Below are 17,026 nucleotides of genomic sequence, written 5' to 3'. Positions count from 1 at the left end.
GGAAGGGGGCTCCTGGTTCCCCATGATCCTGACCCCGAGGAGCCCTCGCCGCGCGGCGCGGAGGTGAAGGCGGAGAGCGGAGGCCACGTCGCCATGCAGATCTTGTTGTGCGTTCAATGCGCCACAAGAACCCTTGGCTTTCAGAGGCGCACCTCCACACAAGTACAGTTAGCACAAGAGCAGTTTAGATAAATTCAAGTTTCCCTTTTCTGCCCTTTTTTGCTGCTGATGAGGCGCTTGAGAGCGGCGCACCTGAAGCCCTCAGCCCCCCACTGAGCCGCAATCCTGGCGCCATTCAGCGCCGCTCTCGACCTTTGATTGGCCGCCTTTGAATGGCAGCACCTGCCAGAAAGGCACTTCCCTCCTCGGGGGCCTGGAGCCGGAGGAAGCAGCCTTAATTGTTTGTTTACAGGAGCCCGACCCGGGCCCAGCTGATGCTGCCGGGGAGGGGAGCTGGGGAGGTGGGGGGCAGCCCAGATCCCCCTCAAGGGCTCGGGTACCAGGTACCCCCTCCTCTTATACCGAGGATTATTCAAGTGCAGATGAGGGGTGCCTAGAAGACTGGAGGCTGCGTCCAAACAGGTGGAATATAGGGAGAATTGTTAAGAGGTGTGTTTGCCTCAAAATCAGCCTCCCTGAGACCTCAGTACTGGGAGGGACCCCCAACTGCAACCTCACACACGACTTGCAGCCCCCCTGCTATTCCAGTACTTACAATACCTCAGTCAATGCACCCCAGCCAGGACCTGCAGCCCCCCTGCTATTCCAGTACTTACAACACCTCCGTCAATGCACCTCAGACATGACCTGCCGCACCCCTGCTATTCCAGTACTTACAACACCTCCGTCAATGCCCCTCAGCCATGACCTGCAGCACCCCTGCTATTCCAGTACTTACAACACCTCCGTCAATGCCCCTCAGCCATGACCTGCAGCACCCCTGCTATTCCTGTACTTACAACACCTCCGTCAATGCCCCTCAGCCATGACCTGCAGCACCCCTGCTTACAGTACTTACAGCACCTCCGTCAATGCACCTACGACATGACCTGCAGCCCCCCTGCTATTACAGTTCTTACGACACCTCAGTCAATGCACTTCAGCCATGACCTGCAGCACCCCTGCTATTACAGTACTTACAACACCTCCGTCAATGCACCTCAGCCATGACCTGCAGCACCCCTGCTATTACAGTACTTACAACACCTCCGTCCATGCATCCCAGCCATGACCTGCAGCACCCCTGCTATTACAGTACTTACAACACCTCCGTCAATGCACCTCAGCCATGACCTGCAGCACCCCTGCTATTACAGTACTTACAACACCTCCGTCCATGCATCCCAGCCATGACCTGCAGCACCCCTGCTATTACAGTACTTACAACACCTCCGTCAATGCACCTCAGACATGACCTGCAGCACCCCTGCTATTACAGTACTTACAACCCTCCGTCAATACATCTCAGCCATGACCTGCAGCACCCCTGCTATTACAGTACTTACAACTCCTCCGTCAATGCACCTCAGCCATGACCTGCAGCACCCCCGCTATTACAGTACTTACTACAACACGTCCGTCAATGCACCTCAGGCATGACCTGCAGCACCTCTGCTATTACAGTACTTACAACACCTCCGTAAATGCACCTCAGCCATGACCGGCAGCACCCCCGCTATTACTGTACCTACTACAACATGTCCGTCAATGCACCTCAGACATGACCTGCAGCAACCCTGCTATTACAGTACTTACAACATGTCCGTCAATGCACCTCAGCCATGACCTGAAGCACCCCTGCTATTATAGTACTTACATCTCCTCCATCAATGCACCTCTGCCATGGCCTGCAGCCCCCCTGCTATTACAGTACTTACAACTTCTCCGTCAATGCACCTCAGCCATGACCTGCAGCACCCCTGTTATTACAGTACTTACAACACCTCCGTCAATACATCTCAGCCATGGCCTGCAGCCCCCCTGCTATTACAGTACTTACAACACCTCCGTCAATGCACCTCAGCCATGACCCGCAGCACCCCTGCTATTACAGTACTTACAGCACCTCCGTCAATGCATCTCAGCCATGACCTGCAGCACCCCTGCTATTCCAGTACTTACAACACCTCCGTCAATGCACCTCAGACATGACCAGCAACACCCCTGCTATTACAGTACTTACAACACCTCTGTCAATGCACCTCAGACATGACCTGCAGCCCCCCTGCTATTACAGTACTTACAACACCTCCGTCAATGCACCTCAGACATGACCTGCAGCACCCCTGCTATTACAGTACTTACAACTCCTCCACTGACGCACCTCAGCCATGACCGGCAGCACCCCTGCTATTACAGTACTTACAACACCTCAGTCAATGCACCTCAGCCATGACTGGCAGCACCCCTGCTATTCCAGTACTTACAACACCTCCGTCAATGCGCCTCAGACAGGACCTGCAGCCCTCCTGCTATTACAGTACTTACAACACCTCAGTCAATGCACCCCAGCCAGGACTTCAGCCCCCTGCTATTCCAGTACTTACAACTCCTCCGTCAATGCACAACAGCCATGACCTGCAGCACCGCTGCTATTACAGTACTTACAACACCTCCGTCAATCTGTCAATGCATCTCAGCCATGCCCTGCAGCACCCCTGCTATTACAGTACTTACAACACCTCCGTCAATGCCCCTCAGCCATGACCTGCCGCACCCCTGCTATTACAGTACTTACACCTCCATCAATGCGCCTCAGCCTTGACCTGCAGCACCCCTGCTATTACAGTACTTACAACACCTCTGTCAATGCACCCCACTCATGGCCTGCAGCACCTCTGCTATTACAGTACTTACAACACCTCCGTCAATGCGCCTCAGCCTTGACCTGCAGCACCCCTGCTATTACAGTACTTACAACACCTCCGTCAATGCATCCCAGCCATGACCTGCAGCACCCCTGCTATTACAGTACTTACAACACCTCCGTCAATACATCTCAGCCATGACCTGCAGCACACCTGCTATTACAGTACTTACAACACCTCCATCAATGCGCCTCAGCCTTGACCCGCAGCACCTCTGCTATTACAGTACTTACAACACCCCCGTCAATGCATCCCAGCCATGACCTACAGCACACAATATATTCCAGTACTTACAACATCTCCGTCAATGCATCTCAGCCATGACCTGCAGCACCCCTGCTATTACAGTACTTACAACACCTCAGTCAATGCACCCCAGCCATGGCCTGCAGCACCTCTGCCATTACAGTACTTACAACACGTCCGTCAATGCACCTCAGGCATGACCTGAAGCACCCCTGCTATTACAGTACTTATAACACCTCAGTCAATGCACCCCAGCCATGATCTGCAGCACCCCTGCTATTAAAATCAATCAATCAATCAAGAAATTTATAGAGCGCGCTGCTCACCCGTGAGGGTCTCAAGGCGCCGGGGGGAGGCGGGGCGTTGCTGCTTCTGCTCGTACAGCCAGGTCTTGAGGTGTCTCCTGAAGGTGATGTGGTCCTGGGTCAGACGTAGGTGGGCGGGGAGGGAGTTCCATGTCTTGGCGGCCAGGTAGGAGAACTATCTTCCTCCGGTGGTGGTTCTGCGGATCCGTGGGATGGCGGTGAGGGCGAGGGTGGCGGAGCGGAGCTGGCGGGTTGGAGTGTAGAACGTGAGGCGCCTGTTGAGGTATTCGGGTCCGGCGTTGTGGAGTGCTTTGTGTGCGTAGGTGAGGAGCCTGAACATGATTCTTTTGTTGACGGGGAGCCAGTGCAGGTCTCTCAGGTGGGCGGTTATGTGGCTGTGTCGGGGGATGTCCAGGATGAGGCGTGCGGATGCGTTCTGTATGCGCTCAAGTCTGTTCTGAAGTTTTGCTGTGGTTCCTGCGTATAGGGTGTTTCCCTAGTCCAACGGCTGGTGACGAGGGCCTGGGTGACCGTCTTTCTCATTTCGGTGGGGATCCACCTGAAGATCTTTCGAAGCATGCGCAGGGTGTTGAAGCATGAGGACGAGATGGCGTTGATTTGTTTGGACATGGTGAGCGAGGAGTCCAAGATGAATCCTCAGTTGCGTGTGTGGTCCGTGGGTGTCGGTGGGGAGCCCAGCGCGGTGGGCCACCAGGAGTCGTTCCAGGCAGATTGTGATGTTCCCAGGATGAGGACCTCCGTTTTGTCTGAGTTTAGCTTTAGGCGGCTGTATTTCATCCATTCCGCGACGTCTTTCATTCCTTCCTGGAGGTTGATTCTGGCGGTGGCTGGGTCTTTGGTGAGGGAGAGGATCAGCTAGGTGTCGTCGGCGGCGAGGGGGCTCATGTAGACATTGAAGAGGGTCGGGCTGAGTGAGGAGCCTTGGGGTATGCCGCAGATGATTTTGGTTGCCGCGGACCGGAAGGGAGGGAGGCGGACCCTCTGGGTTCTGTCAGAGAGAAATGAGGTGATCCATTCCAGGGCCTTTCCTCGGATCCCTGCGTTGTGGAGGCGGGATCTTAGAGTTCGGTGGCAGACGGTATCGAAGGCGGCAGAGAGGTCTAGAAGGATGAGGGCGGCGGTTTCCCCGTTGTCGAGCATGGTCCTGATGTTGTCGGTTGCTGCAATGAGGGCGGTCTCGGTGCTGTGGTTGGCTCGGAAGCCTGACTGAGAAGGGTCGAGGGAACCATTTGCCTCGAGGAAGGTGGTCAGCTGTTTGTTGACGGTCTTCTCAATGACCTTCGCTGGGAAGGGAAGAAGGGAAATGGGCCGGAAGTTCTTGAGATCCTTTGGGTCTGCTGTGGGTTTCTTCAGTAGGGCGTTGATCTCGGCATGCTTCCAGCTCTCTGGGAAGGTGGCGGACAAGAAGGAGTTGTTCATGATGTTCCGGAGGTGGGGTGCGATGACGGCGTCTGCTTTGTTGAATATGTGGTGAGGTGGTCACCAGTTGCTTGAGTCCGAGGTTGTCAAGGTTTTCAAGTAGGGAGGTGGTGTTCTTGTTGTTGTTGGTCTCCAGGTGGAAGTTCAGGTCACCCAGGAGAATGTAGTCTGCGGAGGTGAGGGAATGCGCACTGATGAAATCGGCGATGGCTTCGCTGAATTGTGTGCGTGGTCCCGAGGGTCTGTAGACGAGGGTTCCTCTGAGGGTGGTCTTGGGGTCGGTGTGGATCTGGAAGTGTAGATGTTCGGTGGAGGGGAGGGAGTCCTCGGGGCTGGTCGTAACGCTGATCGAGTTCCTGTGGATGATGGCGATTCCTCCTCCGGTTTGTTTGATGCGGTCCTTCCAGGTGATCTTGTAGCCGTCCGGGATGGCTACGGCGATGTCGGGGGCTGACGAGGCGTTCATCCAGGTTTCCGTGAGGAAGGCGACGTCAGGTGCAGTTGTGTCGAGGACGTCCCAGAGTTCGATGGCGTGTTTGTGGACAGAGCGGGTGTTGAGAAGGATGCACTTGAGGTGGTTGTTGTTGCATGGTCCGGGGGGCGGGGTGGCGGTGCGGAGGCAGGTGAAGTTGCACGTTCGGCAGGAGAAGGGTCCGTGGGTGCGCTTCGGGGTGCCTCGGTAGCAGGTGGATGATCGGCCGGTGTTGAGTGCGTGGAGGGTGGCGGTGTCGTAGCTCAGCCTGGTTGTATGGCTCCTGCGGGGGCCTGGGGTAATTGCGCTGGGCGCGGTCCAGGCGTGGACGGGCGCAGACGGGCTTGCCTTAAGCGCGCCTTCGGCGCTCCAGCGGAGCGGCCGCGCAGCTGTCTGCATTATGAGGGGTCGAGGGAGGGAGGAGCAGCTGGGAGGGGGGAGCGGGAGCGAATCGGGGCACCGGGGCAGACCTCAGGGGAGGCAGCAGCGGGAAACAGACGCGGGGCAGACGCCAGATGGGGGCGAGGGGAATGAGCGGCACAGACAAGACAATACAGAATAATGGGATACAACAGTGGGTAAAAAAACGGAACAGACAAGGCAATACAAGTTGGGAAATAAAAACAGTGGGGAAAGCAAAGAAAGATAGAAATCAAGACAGCAAAAAGAAAGAAATTAGGGAGAAGAGGCACAGAGAAACAACAGGTACCACTGAAGGAGACCCACCACTGGGCCAGCAGGGATCGAACCGGCAGGCAGCAGGGCTCAGGGGCACGGCAGGAGTAGGGTGTGCTACCGCGTTGGGTGAGCGACCTGGCCTGAAAACAGGGTCAAGGGCCATCTTACAACACCTCCGTCAATGCATCTCAGCCATGACCTGCAGCACCCCTGCTATTACAGTACTTACAACACCTCAGTCAATGCACCTCAGACATGACCTGCAGCACCCCTGCTATTACAGTACTTACAACACCTCCGTCCATGCATCCCAGCCATGACCTGCAGCACCCCTGCTATTACAGTACTTACAACACCTCCGTCCATGCATCCCAGCCATGACCTGCAGCACCCCTGCTATTACAGTACTTACAACACCTCCGTCCATGCATCCCAGCCATGACCTGCAGCACACCTTCTATTCCAGTACTTGCAACACCTCCATCAATACATCTCAGCCATGACCTGCAGCACCTCTGTTATTACAGTACTTACAACACTTCCGTCAATGCACCTCAGACATGACCTGCAGCAACCCCTGCTATTACAGTACTTACAACACCTCCGTCAATGCACCTCAGCCATGACCTGCAGCACCTCTCTTATTACAGTACTTACAACACTTCCGTCAATGCACCTCAGACATGACCTGCAGCAACCCCTGCTATTACAGTACTTACAACATCTCCGTCAATGCACCTCAGCCATGACCTGCTGCACCCCTGCTATTACAGTACTTACAACACCTCCGTCAATACATCTCAGCCATGACCTGCAGCACCTCTGTTATTACAGTACTTACAACACTTCCGTCAATGCACCTCAGACATGACCTGCAGCAACCCTGCTATTACAGTACTTACAACACCTCTGTCACTGCACCTCAGCCATGACCCGCAGCACCTCTGCTATTACAGTACTTACAACACCTCAGTCAATGCACCCCAGCCATGATCTGCAGCACCCCTGCTATTACAGTACTTACAACACTTTCGTCAATGCACCTCAGACATGACCTGGAGCACCCCTGCTATTCCAGTACTTACAACACTTCCGTCAATGCACCCCAGCCATGATCTGCAGCACCCCTGCTATTACAGTACTTACAACACTTTCGTCAATGCACCTCAGACATGACCTGCAGCAACCCCTGCTATTACAGTACTTACAACACCTCCGTCAATGCACCTCAGCCATGACCTGCAGCACCCCTGCTATTACAGTACTTACAACACTTCCGTCAATGCACCTCAGCCATGACCCGCAGCACCTCTGCTATTACAGTACTTACAACACCTCAGTCAATGCACCCCAGCCATGATCTGCAGCACCCCTGCTATTACAGTACTTACAACACTTCCGTCAATGCATCTCAGATATGACCTGCAGCAACCCTGCTATTCCAGTACTTACAACACCTCATTCAATGCACCTCAGCCATGACCTGCAGCACCCCTGCTATTACAGTACTTACAACACCTCTGTCAATATACCTCAGCCATGACCTACAGCACCTCTGCTATTACAGTACTTACAACACCTCCGCCAATGCACCTCGCCCAGGACCTGCCGCACCCCTGCTATTACAGTACTTACAGAACCTCTGTCAATGCACCTCGGACATGACCTGCAGCACCCCTGCTATCCCAGTACTTACAACACCTCTGTCAATGCACCTCAGACATGACCTGCAGCAACCCTGCTATTCCAGTACTTACAACACCTCCATCAATGCACCTCAGCCATGGCCTGCAGCCCCCCTGCTATTACAGTACTTACTACAACACGTCCGTCAATGCACCTCAGACATGACCTGCAGCAACCCTGCTATTACAGTACTTACAACACGTCCGTCAATGCACCTCAGACATGACCTGCAGCCCCCTGCTATTCCAATACTTACAACACCTCCGTCAATGCACCTCAGCCATGGCCTGCAGCCCCCCTGCTATTCCCGTACTTACAACACCTCCGTCAATGCACCTCACCCAGGACCTGCAGCACCCCTGCTATTACAGTACTTACAACACCTCCACCAATGCACCTCACCCAGGACCTGCTGCACCTCTGCTATTATAGTACTTACAACACCTCCGTCAATGCACCTCAGCCATGGCCTGCAGCCCCCCTGCTATTACAGTACTTACTACAACACCTCCGTCAATGCACCTCAGACATGACCTGCCGCACCCATGCTATTCCATTACTTACAACACCTCCGTCAATGCACCTCAGCCATGACCCGCAGCCTCCCTTCTATTCCAGTACTTACAACACCTCCGTAAATGCACCTCAGCCATGACCCGCAGCACCCCTGCTATTACAGTACTTACAACACCTCCGTCAATGCACCTCAGACATGACCTGCAGCACCCCTGCTATCCCAGTACTTACAACACCTCCGCCAATGTATCTCAGCCATGACCAGCAGCACCCCTGCTATTCCAGTACTTACAACACCTCCGTCAATATACCTCCGCCATGACCTGCAGCACCCCTGCTATTCCAGTACTTACAACACCTCCGTCAATGCACCTCACCCAGGACCTGCCGCACCCCTGCTATTACAGTACTTACAACACCTCCATCAATGCATCTAAGCCAGGACCTGCAGCACCTCTGTTATTACAGTACTTACAACACCTCCGTCACTGCCCCTCACCCAGGACCTGCCGCACCCCTGCTATTACAGTACTTACAACATGTCCGTCAATGCACCTCAGACATGACCTGCAGCACCTCTTCTACTACAGTACTTACAACACCTCCATCAATGCATCTCAGCCATGACCTGTAGCACCCCTGCTATTACAGTACATACAACACCTCCACCAATGCACCTCAGCCAGTACCTGCAGCACCCCTGCTATTCCAGTACTTACAACACCTCCATCAATGCATCTCAGCCATGGCCTGCAGCCCCCTGCTATTACAGTATTTACAAAACCTCCGTCAATGCACCTCACCTAGGACCTGCAGCACCCCTGCTATTCCAGTACTTCAACACGTCCGTGAATGCACCTCAGACATGACCTGCAGCACCCTTGCTATTACAGTGCTTACAACACCTCCATCAATGCATCTCAGCCAGGACCTGCAGCACCCCTGCTATTCCAGTACTTACAACACCTCCGTCAATGCACCCCAGCCATGACCTTCAGCACCCCTACTATTCCAGTACTTACAACACCTCCGTCAATGCACCCCAGGCACGACCTGCAGCCCCCTGCTATTACAGTACTTACAACACCTCCGTCAATGCACCTCACTCAGGACCTGCAGCACCCCTGCTATTACAGTACTTACAATACTTCCCTCAATGCACCTCAGGCATGACCTGCAGCACCCCTGCTATTACAGTACTTACAACACCTCCGTCAATTCACCTCAGGCATGACCTGCAGCACCCCTGCTATTACAGTACTTACAGCACCTCCATCAATGCACCTCAGACATGACCTGCAGCACCCCTGCTATTACAGTACTTACAACTCCTCCGTCAATGCACCTCAGCCATGACCTGCAGCACCGCTGCTATTACAGTACTTACAACACCTCCGTCAATGCACCTCAGCCATGACCCGCAGCACCCCTGCTATTACAGTACTTACAGCACCTCCATCAATGCACCTCAGCCATGACCCACAGCATCTCTTCTATTACAGTACTTACAACACCTCCTTCAATGCACCTCAGCCATGACCTGCAGCAACCCTGCTATTCCAGTACTTACAACACCGCCGTCAATGCACCTCAGACATGACCTGCAGCAACCCTGCTATTCCAGTACTTACAACACCTCCGTCAATGCACCCCAGCCATGACCTGTAGCACCCCTGCTATTACAGTACTTACAGCACCTCCGTCAATGCACCTCAGACATGACCTGCAGCACCCCTGCTATTCCAGTACTTACAACACCTCCGTCAATGCACCCCAGCAATGACCCGCAGCACCCCTGCTATTCCACTACTTACAACACCTCCGTTGATGCACCCCAACCATGACCTGCAGCACCCCTGCTATTCCAGTACTTACAACACCTCCGTCAATGCACCCCAGCCATGGCCTGCAGCCCCTCTGCTATTACAGCACTTACGTTACAACAAACAAATGATGGACGGAATGCTGACAATGCATACATTCTCCCCCAGTCAAGAGATCTGGGTTAAATCCATCGTTCTTTTGCCCACTACGCCACCCCAGTTCAGACATGGCCATATGCAAATCAGTCTTGACCCTGTGCCTCATGGGAACAGTGTAGCCCGAACTGCCAAGCCATGTCTTCCCTGGACCGGAATCAAGCATCCTAGGACCAGTTTCTGGCTATCAGCCGTCATCAGCCAGGATAGCTTGACTCCAGTGGCGTAGTGAGCACGGGACCCACGTCTGGGCATACCCATCCCACTTAGGGCGAAAAGCGTTACAACAAACAAATGATGGACGGAATGCTGACAATGCATACATTCTCCCCCAGTCAAGAGATCTGGGTTAAATCTATCGTTCTTTTGCCCACTACGCCACCCCAGTTCAGACATGGCCATATGCAAATCAGTCTTGACCCTGTGCCTCATGGGAACAGTCCAGCCCGAACTGCCAAGCCATGTCTTCCCTGGACCGGAATCAAGCATCCTAGGACCGGTTTCTGGCTATCAGCCGTCATCAGCCAGGATAGCTTGACTCCAGTGGCGTAGTGAGCACGGGTCCCACGTCTGGGCATACCCATCCCACTTAGGGCGAAAAGCGTTACAACAAACAAATGATGGACGGAATGCTGACAATGCATACATTCTCCCCCAGTCAAGAGATCTGGGTTAAATCCATCGTTCTTGTTAGAAAGGATAGACGGACCGGGAGGGTCGGCCGGGGTCAGGAGGAGAGGTCTCCGGGGAGAGCCGTCTCCAGCGATCGTACAGACAAGTAACTTCCCCCCCACAGACAGATATCACACACGGATAAGGTTCAGTGTTCTTTATAAGCACTTCTTAAGGTACGGTTGAATGGTACAAGGAGGTCTGGACTCAGGGGTCCCCTCGATTCAAGTCTCTCAAAGCAGGGTAAGGGGTAGCGGGACAGTCTGTCTACCAGTCAGGTAGTTTGGATGAGATGATGACTAGCTCACAATCCTCGAGCTTGGTGGTTTAGTTGGTACGGGCTGCGGCAGCGCCAGCAGGTCCCGGTGGAGATGGTCGGTACACGGTCCGCGGTAGCACCAGCAGGTCCCGGAAAGATGGTCGATGTACGGTCCGCGGCAGCGCCAGCAGGTCCCGGTGAGGATGGTCGTTACAACGGGCCGCGGCAGCGCCAGCAGGTCCCGACGAGGATGGATGTTGTAGAAGGCCGCGGCAGCGCCAGCAGGCAGGACGATGGTTCACAAGAGCGGGCTACGGCAGCGCCAGTAGTCCGTCAAGGCTGAGTTCTCTCGGTGTCTCTCGACTCCAGGATACAACTGCCTTCCTGCTCCGGAGTTGCCCCAGTTATAGGGCAGGCGCCCTTTGATGTCCGGACCCTCGCACTTGGAGGTCGGAGGGCCCGGGATGAAGGTGTCCAGACACCCAGCAGGGGGTGGAGCCAGCGCCTGGGGGAGCTGGAGGCGATCGGCACCTGGCGGGGGAAGAGCTCTTGACACTTCGTCCTCCCATTGACCTGCCAAGTGGTCCGCTCACCTCCCGGGTGGATGGTGGTGCCGGGATGTCGGGGCCGGCCAGGCCCGGGGTTAGGGTCGGGGCGAGGCCACGCGGCCTCGTGGTGCAGGGCCCAAGATGGCGGCTTGAACCGGCCGGGGGAGCCGGTGGGGCTGGGCCCCGTGATGAGTAGAGGTCCGAGGGCAGAAGATCCGTCGGGAGACGGGGTACAGGTGCTTTTCGTGGGTTATGCCTGGTGGGCCGGAGCTCGGGCCCTGTCATGCGGGGAGGGAGCAAGCCCTTCGTGTGGCCTGTCCAACAGTTCTTTTGCCCACTACGCCACTGAAAATCAAGCAAGCCTGGCTGAAGACGGCTGAAATGCCAGAAACCGGTCCTAGGATGCTTGTTTCCAGTCCAGGGAGGACCTGGCTTGGCAGTTCGGTCTGGACTGTTCCCATGAGGCACAGGGTCAAGACTGATTTGCATATGGCTGGGTTCAAACTGGAAAGGCATGGTGAGCAAAAAAACGATGGATTTAGGCCCAGATCTCTGTACTGGGTTGAATGTATGACATTGTTCTACATTCTGTCCATCAATTGTTATTTTTGCATTTGTCACCCCGAGTGGAAAGGGTATGCCCAGACGTGGGTCCCTTGCTCTCCATGCCACTGAAAATCAAGCAAGCCTGGCTGAAGACGGCTGAAATGCCAGAAACCGGTCCTAGGATGCTTGTTTCCAGTCCAGGGAGGACCTGGCTTGGCAGTTCGGTCTGGACTGTTCCCATGAGGCACAGGGTCAAGACTGATTTGCATATGGCTGGGTTCAAACTGGAACGGCATGGTGAGCAAAAAAACGATGGATTTAGGCCCAGATCTCTGTACTGGGTTGAATGTATGACATTGTTCTACATTCTGTCCATCAATTGTTATTTTTGCATTTGTCACCCCGAGTGGAAAGGGTATGCCCAGACGTGGGTCCCTCGCTCTCCATGCCACTGAAAATCAAGCAAGCCTGGCTAAAGACGGCTGAAATGCCAGAAACCGGTCCTAGGATGCTTGTTTCCAGTCCAGGGAGGACCTGGCTTGGCAGTTCGGTCTGGACTGTTCTCATGCGGCACAGGGTCAAGACTGATTTGCATATGGCTGGGTTCAAACTGGAACGGCATGGTGAGCAAAAAAACGATGGATTTAGGCCCAGATCTCTGTACTGGGTTGAATGTATGACATTGTTCTACATTCTGTCCATCAATTGTTATTTTTGCATTTGTCACCCCGAGTGGAAAGGGTATGCCCAGACGTGGGTCCCTTGCTCTCCATGCCACTGAAAATCAAGCAAGCCTGGCTGAAGACGGCTGAAATGCCAGAAACCGGTCCTAGGATGCTTGTTTCCAGTCCAGGGAGGACCTGGCTTGGCAGTTCGGTCTGGACTGTTCCCATGAGGCACAGGGTCAAGACTGATTTGCATATGGCTGGGTTCAAACTGGAACGGCATGGTGAGCAAAAAAACGATGGATTTAGGCCCAGATCTCTGTACTGGGGTGAATGTATGACATTGTTCTACATTCTGTCCATCAATTGTTATTTTTGCATTACAGCACTTACAGCACCCCCGTCAATGCACCTCAACCATGACCTGCAGCACCCCTGCTATTACAGTATTTACAACACCTCTGTCAATGCACCTCAGCCACGACTTGTAGCACCCCTGCTATTACAGTACTTACAACACCTGCGTTGATGCACCTCAGCCATGACCTGCAGTGCGATAAGCAGAAATATAAAATGGTATAAATACCATTTTATGTTTCAAGGGTTTGTGGGCGGGCGGGTCTGCTGGAGTCCAGGGGAGGAGTGGCTACCCCAATGTTGTGGGCGCTGACTGTTTGGTCAGCCCCAGGGCCGACCATACCAGTCATGCAGGCTCTCCCTTTTCTCAATGTAGTATGTATACACGATGCATCGCGGGTGACTCCCTGCCTTACGAACCTTTCGGATCTGTGGAATTTAAGCGTGGTAGTTTTGTGACTCGTATTATGGAATCACCAATTCTAATATCACACGGATATTTTTGAGATACATACTTTTGGATGAATCTTACCTCTCATGCGATTTGCATCATTAATATAGATTGTGTAATATCTACAGCTATATATTTTTTCGAGAATCGCTAATGGGAATACTCATACGTTAACTTCCGTTCATTTTTCGGACCATTTACTATTCTGCCCTGAAGAAGTTCTTGTGTTAAGAACGAACCGCGTTGGCTGATCTCTCTTTTATAAAAAAATATATTTTATAAGAATAAAAGGAACTAAAAGGACTTTCTGCCAAGTTTGGACTTCTTATTGGTGCACCTTCCTTTTACAAAAAGTCTCTTTCTGGATCCCAGTGGAGTCCCTTTGCGGCTGACTCGGGAAGAATTGTGCACAGGACTATTTTACATTCTATAAACAAGGGTTGAGGTGCTGAACGAGTGGTCAGCCGCATTTTGTCTTTTGCTAAGTATCAGTCGTGACCCTGTGCCTCATGGGAACAGTCCAGCCCGAACTGCCAAGCCAGGTCCTCCCTGGACCGGAAACAAGCATCCTGGGACCAGTTTCAGGGTTTCAGTGTCTGAAAAGTTTCAGCACTCCGTCCATCATCTCTTTGGTATCGCTTTGTTCGCCCTAAGTTGGCAGGGTATGCCCAGACGTGGGTCCCTTATTCACTTTGCCACTGGATTTAAGCTAGCCTGGCTGAAGAGGGCTGAAATGCCAGAAACCGTTCCCAGGATGCTTGTTTACGGTCCAGGGAAGACCTGGCTTGGCAGTTCGGGCTGGACTGTTCCCATGAGGCACAGGGTTCCGTCCATCATCTCTTTGTGTTTGCTCCAGTGAGTCGAGCAAACCGAACAGAAGTTTGGGTGTTTCTGTACAAAACGTCATCTTCTAAATCCGCTGCTGGAGATATGTATCGCCGCCAATTATTAACAAGCATTTGCAATGCATCGGTCTCGCCTTTGGGGACTTATATGCATTTAGCTATGTAGCACATTAGCCTGGGTGCTGAAACATCTATTGTTTAATATGGAGGGAAAGAAAGCACCAAACTGCGTGACACGCTCGAACTCGAACTGAAGCAATTAGAGCACTTTACATGTGCACCAGTTACATTACACAAGGATACACTCGTTTTTGGTAGGTACGGGAGCTTAAGGAATTTGCCCAGAATCACAGCATGCTAAGCTCTAACCTAGTCCCCCAGGTCCAATCACGCAGCTCGCCTCTTAAGCCACATCCACTCTCAAGTGGCCGTATTCCCTGCTTCTTCTTTTAAAGGAGCCTACGGGCGCTGGCAGAAATAAAAAATAAAAAAATTTAATAAAAACCACCTCTGCTGTTCCAGCACCGGACCATAACATTTCCCCACCAAGCCTCGCTCTGAGTTGCATTTGTAGCATTGTCAATATCTCGAATGCTTACAAATGCGAGACAGGTTGGGTGGAGGAGCGAGTGAAGAGAGAGACACGAGAAAGAAAGCAAAACCAGCACGGTGCTCGTGAAAGGGCACCGTGCTGAAACTAGATCGTGATCCTGTTATATTTATTTGCAGACAGTACATGAAACATGTATTGTTTAATATGGAGGGAACGAAAGCACCAAACTGCGTGACACGCTCGAACTCGAACTGAAGCAATTAGAGCACTTTACATGTGCACCAGTTACATTACACAAGGATACACTCGTTTTTGGTAGGTACGGGAGCTTAAGGAATTTGCCCAGAATCACAGCATGCTAAGCTCGAACCTAGTCCCCCAGGTCCAATCACGCAGCTCGCCTCTTAAGCCACATCCACTCTCAACTGGCCGTATTCCCTGCTTCTTCTTTTAAAGGAGCCTACGGGCGCTGGCAGAAATAAAAAATAAAAAAATGTAATAAAAACCACCTCTGCTGTTCCAGCACCGGACCATAACATTTCCCCACCAAGCCTCGCTCTGAGTTGCATTTGTAGCATTGTCAATATCTCGAATGCTTACAAATGCGAGACCGGTTGGGTGGAGGAGCGAGTGAAGAGAGAGACACGAGAAAGAAAGCAAAACCAGCGCGGTGCTCGTGAAAGGGCACCGTGCTGAAACTAGATCGTGATCCTGCTATATTTATTTGCAGACAGTACATGAAACATGTATTGTTTAATATGGAGGGAACGAAAGCACCAAACTGCGTGACACGCTCGAACTCGAACTGAAGCAATTAGAGCACTTTACATGTGCACCAGTTACATTACACAAGGATACACTCGTTTTTGGTAGGTACGGGAGCTTAAGGAATTTGCCCAGAATCACAGCATGCTAAGCTTGAACCTAGTCCCCCAGGTCCAATCACGCAGCTCGCCTCTTAAGCCACATCCACTCTCAACTGGCCGTATTCCCTGCTTCTTCTTTTAAAGGAGCCTACGGGCGCTGGCAGAAATAAAAAATATTTTTTTTTTTTAAAAAACACCTCTGCTGTTCCAGCACCGGACCATAACATTTCCCCACCAAGCCTCGCTCTGAGTTGCATTTGTAGCATTGTCAATATCTCGAATGCTTACAAATGCGAGACCGGTTGGGTGGAGGAGCTAGCGAAGAGAGAGACACGATAAAGAAAGCCCAATCCCCTTTAAAACAAAGCCCCAAACTAACTACCATCCTACCAAAAAGAAGCCCAAACAAGGGGAGCTGCAAACCGGGAGGTGATTTGGAGGCAGCAAAGCTCACGGCCATGTTTGAATGTAATGTGAGTTGATACCAGAATGCCTCGGATGCTTTAACAATTTAAAAGTGAAGCAGTGCGTCGCGCTTAATAATTAAAAGTGAAGGCAGCTGTGACACTTAGAAATAAAAGTGATGGTGGGATAAGTGAAGGCGGCCGTCGCGTTTAGATGTAGAAATGAAGGCGGGCTCAGACTAAGTATTTTAAACTAAAGGCTGCCCTCACACTCAATATTTAAAAGTGAAAGCGGGCGCCGTGAGGAATATTTTAAATTTACAAATCACCAGGTGCCCAGTGCCTTTTAACCATGCTGCCTGTACACAGAGCGCACTGTAGCAGCAGCAGCTTTCACAAGAGGAACAAGCCCAATCCCCTTTAAAACAAAGCCCAAAACTAACTACCATCCTACCAAAAAGAAGCCCAAATGACGATCGACTGCGAAGTAGTACTCAGGAAACATGCAGTAAAGGGGCCAATAGCCGTGGAAGGAGACATGGCCATCATAAGGCGGGACTAGCAGCCTGCAAACTAATCAGAAGTCATCAGCTTGGCCACAAGCCAATGAAAAAGTGGGCTGGGGAGTGGGCGGTGCTACCCTCACCTATAGTGTATACTGCATGCCTCGC

The sequence above is a fragment of the Triturus cristatus genome, chromosome 9 (genome assembly GCF_964204655.1).
Source record: "Triturus cristatus chromosome 9, aTriCri1.1, whole genome shotgun sequence".
Lineage (NCBI taxonomy): Eukaryota > Metazoa > Chordata > Amphibia > Caudata > Salamandridae > Triturus > Triturus cristatus.
The sequence above is the reverse complement of the archived record's forward strand: the minus strand, read 5'-3'. Positions refer to the sequence as shown.